The sequence below is a fragment of the Entelurus aequoreus genome, linkage group LG03, assembly GCF_033978785.1.
Source record: "Entelurus aequoreus isolate RoL-2023_Sb linkage group LG03, RoL_Eaeq_v1.1, whole genome shotgun sequence".
NCBI classification, from domain to species: domain Eukaryota; kingdom Metazoa; phylum Chordata; class Actinopteri; order Syngnathiformes; family Syngnathidae; genus Entelurus; species Entelurus aequoreus.
In genome coordinates, this window is record NC_084733.1 from 89465869 (window position 1) to 89471554 (window position 5686).

The 5686-nt window shown below is 38.8% G+C and overlaps 1 protein-coding gene across 1 annotated transcript in view; it reads right to left on the reverse strand.

The window, feature by feature from the left end:
- The window catches only part of LOC133645850 (proline-rich protein 5-like), a 28642-nt gene extending 23601 nt beyond the window's left edge, over positions 1–5041 (reverse strand). The window contains exon 1 of the mRNA XM_062040760.1: positions 4715–5041. The gene's annotated coding sequence lies outside the window, so the exon portion shown is untranslated. The remainder of the gene's footprint in view (positions 1–4714) is intronic.
- Between the last annotated feature and the right edge of the window lie 645 nt (positions 5042–5686).

Sequence of the window (5686 nt, forward strand, 5' to 3'; positions counted from 1 at the left end):
TAGAGACAAAACTCAAATACAATTTGAAAATCCAAGAAAATATTTTAAAGACTTGGTCTTCACTTGTTTAAATAAATTCATTAATTTTTTTACTTTGCTTCTTATAACTTTCAGAAAGACAATTTTAGAGAAAAAATACAACCTTAAAAATGATTTTAGGATTTTTAAACACAAATACCTTTTTACCTTTGAAATTCCTTCCTCTTCTTTCCTGACACTTTAAGTCAATGTTCAAGTAAATTTTATTTTTTTTATTGTAAAGAATAATAAATACATTTTAATTTAATTCTTCATTTTAGCTTCTGTTTTTTCGACAAAGAATATTTGTGAAATATTTCTTCAAACTTATTATGATTAAAATAAAAAAAAATTACTCTGGCAAATCTAGAAAATCTGTAGAATCAAATTTAAATCTTATTTCAAAGTCTTTTGAATTTCTTTTAAAATTTTTGTTCTGGAAAATCTAGAAGAAATAATGATTTGTCTTTGTTAGAAGTATAGCTTGGTCCTTCCATCCATCCATCCATCTTCTACCGCTTATTCACTTTGGGGTCGCTGGAGCCTATCTCAGCTACAATCGGGCGGAAGGCGTATTACACCCTGGACAAGTCGCCACCTCATCGCTTGGTCCAATTTGTTATATATTCTAACAAAGTGTAGATTGGATTTTAACCTATTCAAAACATGTCATCAACATTCTAAAATTAATCTTAATCAGGAAAAATTACTAATGATGTTCCATAAATTATTTTTTTAATTTTTTCCAAAAGATTCGAATTAGCTAGTTTTTCTCTTCTTTTTTTCGGTTGAATTTTGAATTTTAAAGAGTCGAAATTGAAGATAAACTATGTTTCAAAATGTAATTGTCATTTTTTTCATGTTTTCTCCTCTTTTAAACCGTTCAATTAAGTGTAAATATGATTAATTATTAATAATAGAGTTAAAGGTAAATTGAGCAATTTGGCTATTTCTGGCAATTTATTTAAGTGTGTATCAAACTGGTAGCCCTTCGCATTAATCAGTACCCAAGAAGTAGCTCTTGGTTTCAAAAAGGTTGGTGACCCCTGCTTTAGGGGCTCTGTAGGATTCAGTAAAGTCTTATTATGAGGTCCATTGGCGTTGTTAGGCCTATTTTAGGGGGGCTCAAGCCCCCCTAAAATGTTCTTAAGCCCCCCTAAATAATTTGGTGTTAAAAAAAATTTAAAAAATTGAAATCTTTTTTTTTTTTTACAAATACATGCCGACATATTCATTATAAAGTGGCCTGAATATGAGTTTTAATAAATAATCATATAACCTGTCATTATTCACTCAGTTTCCCCTCACTTCATAGCGTAAGGTAGAGAGCCCCTTTAGTGCGTCGGTATCCAATCCATTCCACTTGTTCATATAGATCAGACCTGGGCATTCTGCGGCCCGCGTCCGGCCCTTTGTGCGTCCCTGTCCGGCCCGCGCGAGGCCAATTATAAATGACAAAATAAATTTTAAAAAGTATCTATGTCGAGTGTGCAATACAACGGTGATGCTTTTGTTTTGAAAATCGTTATTTGTATTACTTCCGTGTGGACGTATGCGCGTGCGTGATTGTGAGTGAATGTGAACAGCTGCAATCACAAATTACAAAATAAAGTTGAAAAAACATCTATGTCGTGCGCGCAATACAACTGTGCTGCTTTTATTTTGAAAAGTATTATTTCTGGGCGTGTGTCCGTGTGTAACCTGCGAGTGAAGGTGCACGGTTTACACCCGAGACGCTAAAAAGAGAAAAGTTGATGACGAATGCCGTGTTTTCAACAAGACATGGACTGCCAAGCAACGTTCCCTCTAAGGTGCGCGCCTGCGCAATTGCGCACTGCTCAAGCGTCCGCTGCGCACAGCAAATATATGCCGCGCACCAAATGAAATCCCATCTGAATTCTAAACAAAATAAGCACATTTATTCTGTGTAATTTTGCAATGCAACTTTGAGTGACAGTGACAACAAGCGGCCCTAACGGTGTTCGTCAACACCGTTCAATTGAACACCGTTCAATTATTGTAACGTCTATCGAGATGCTTCGAGGACAGGAATTATATCGATCACTTTATTGAGCAAAACTGTTTGTATTCGGCCATAACCACACCAAAAACATGAGTAAAACACTTCTATCTCGAAAAACGAGTCATTTTCTGCCGTACAAACCAGGCCAAAACCAACTTGTCATCTGTCACCAACACGCATAGCACTAAACCACTGGTGCGTTTATGGCCACACAAAAAGTCGGACAACTCAAACACCACACAAAGGTACACTATGACTCCTCAGTCATACGTGTGCTTATTTTACTGTCATTTATTATTAATGTTAATTTATTTATATTAGTCATGGAATGCTGTTACACACACTATGTTGAAGTATTACTATTATTATTAATTATTATTATTATTATTATTATTATTTATCTTACGGTATATATCAAAAATAATATTGAGCAAAATTTAATTGAAATATTGTCGATGTGGCCCTCCAGCAGTGCTCGGGTTGCTCATGCGGCCCCCGGTAAAAATTAATTGCCCACCCCTGATATAGAGAGTGCCCACATTACTCAAAATCCAGTCCGCATTTTCTCTGCGACCTTGCTTGCGGTCCTGCAGGTGTACGAAGCACATTAGCACACAGCACTGCAGAACAAGAACCTTGTGTCTGCAATTGTAAATAAGTTCGTTTTTAAGTTTTGTGTTTCTTGTCGAATCTATATAAAGTAATATACATTAGCCTATTGTTAAAATAATTAGGGATGTCCGATAATGGCTTTTTGCCGATATCCGATATTCCGATATTGTCCAACTCTTTAATTACCGATACTGATATCAACCGATACCGATACTGATATATACAGTTGTGGAATTAACACATTATTATGCCTAATTTGGACAACCAGGTATGGTGAAGATAAGGTCCTTTTTTTTTTTTAATTAATAAAATAAAAAAAGATAAATAAATTAAAAACATTTTCTTGAATAAAAAAGAAAGTAAAACAATATAAAATCAGTTACATAGAAACTATTAATTAATGAAAATTAGTAAAATTAACTGTTAAAGGTTAGTACTATTAGTGGAGCAGCAGCACGCACAATCATGTGTGCTTACGGACTGTATCCCTTGCAGACTGTATTGATATATATTGATATATAATGTAGGAACCAGAATATTAATAACAGAAGGAAACAACCCTTTTGTGTGAATGAGTGTAAATGGGGGAGGGAGGTTTTTTGGGTTGGTGCACTAATTGTAAGTGTATGTTGTGTTTTTTATGTTGATTTAATTAAAAAAAAAACCAAAAAAAAACGATACCGATAATTTCCGATATTACATTTTAAAGCATTTATCGGCCGATAATATCGGCCGGCCGATATTATCGGACATCTCTAAAAATAATGAAAACAAAATCATTAAATATATTTGTTTTATTGTATTGTTACATTAATAGCTGTTGTATTATTATAGGATGGCTTGTTAAACATTTCATAGGATTTTCAGAGGGTGGAAAAACCAAGACATTTAATATAAAATGTAAAATGAATAAATACATAAAAAGAAAAAAAATGGTTAAAAGCCATCATTAATTTCGTCCCGTGAATTTTTTTTTACCGTCCCCGGGACGACGGGACTACGTTAATCTCAAACAATTATTGTATTGTGAGCGAAAGTGGTGGCATTAGCCTCTATGCTAATGCCATGACTTTCATTGTGTTTCAGTGTATCTCGAAGGATCATGCAAGTCATTGTTTCTTGTTGATGCTGTAAACAAAATGTCACTGTGCAAACCCACGTTTGTTGTTGTACCGAACACACATTGAAACTAAACCCACTGAAATAATAATAATAATAATAACAATGAATCATTTCTAAGTATTTATTAGCCGTTTGTGAAGTTTTGTGCTCGTGCGCTACGTTCGCATCCTGCATCTCCTGGGGGCTAAGCCCCCCCTGTCCTTAAAAGCTAGTGACGCCCCTGATGAGGTCCAAAAAAAAAAAAAAAAAAAAAAAACGTGACTTCATGAAACCTGCGTGGTTATTGCCACACACACACACACACACACACACACACACACACACACACCCGGGCGAGTGTTTCGCAATATTTGCTCAACTCGCACTCCAAACACGGTGCAAGCAGACAAGGGACGTGTCGGTGCATGTGCAGACCTTCACAGTAAAAGGCCCCGACATTGCTGCTATTTGGGTGTCTCCCCCTTTTTCTGTAAGAGGCGGTGCAGCGCCACCCTCTGGCCCAAGGCGGGAACGGCAGTCTGGGCTGAGACAAAAGGCTAACAACGTTGTCTTACTTTTATCAGGGCGTTTTTTTCAACGTGCGGGGGGTCATGAGTCAAAGGTCAGGGAGGCCTCTTCTTACCTGCCAGTCTGGGGCTTTTATTTTGTGTTGTTTTTTTTACCTTTTGTCCACCATGCACCCTCCTCCCCTTTGTCGACCACCACCATCCTTTTGCGCCTTGTGCAATCTGGCTGCGGGTGTTATTCATTTTCCACGCAAAATGGCCAGTCATACACACACACACACACACACACACACACACACACACACACACACACACACGCAACAGTCCACGTTGTTCTTACCTGTGAGCCCAACTGACGCAACACATCCCACACAAAAAAAAGTGTACAAAAACCAAACAACACAATAGTGGACGCAAAGTTTCCATTACTCACCGTTCCGTCTTCCTGTCGCCCGGTTCCGGTTGCTGTGGCGCCGACGCAAGGTCGCTTCTCATCCGGGGGACGCCTCTGCTCTGGCTAGCCGACGATGTGAGCTCCCGGCCGGGCATCCGGCGGATGGAGGCTCCGGTGGTAATTCCGGTAAACGATGATGATGATGATGACGACGACGGCGGCGGCGTCGGACTCATTCATGAAGCACGCGACTATGCTCGCTCCCGTGCGCGCCGCCGCTTTGTTTTGACCGCGTTGCACACGCGACGACGACGACGACGACCACCCGCCGCTGTGACGCGTGCGCGCGCAACTGATAGTTGTTGCCGTGTGGCGCTGGGGTTGGGGCGGATCGACACGGACGTCGACGATACCGCGGAGCGGCGGCGGTATCACTTGTGGATGGATAACTATGTGATCGAATTGATATCGGTCCATCCATCCATTTCCTACCGTTTGTCTATTTGTGTGCAAAATGCATCTATTTATTCAACTTCTTCTTCTTTGGCAGATTTTGGACGCGCTCTACCTTTCATTTTTTTTAACCCGATTCAAAGCGTTCCAACTTGGAATCGTTCAGCCTATTCGGGAATCGCGGGCTTTCCCTTGACAAATTCCAAAAATTCCCAGATTTTCCCAGAATTCCATGGTTTTCCGGGACATTTTTCCCCATTCAAAATGAATTGGCCGTTTTTCAAATTTCCAACATTTTTTCCACATTTTTCAACCGATTCAAACCATTCCACCTTCAACACGTTCCACCGTTCTGGAAATTCAAACTACCTTTTTTTCCAAGTCAAAAAAAATTCCAGGATTTTCCAGAATTCCTGGTTTTCCGGGACATTTTTCCCATTCAAAATGAGTTGGCCGTTTTTCAAACTTCCACCATTTTTTCTACATTTTTCAACCTATTCAAACTATTCCACCTTCAACACATTCCACCATTCTGGAAATTCAAACTACCTTTTTTTC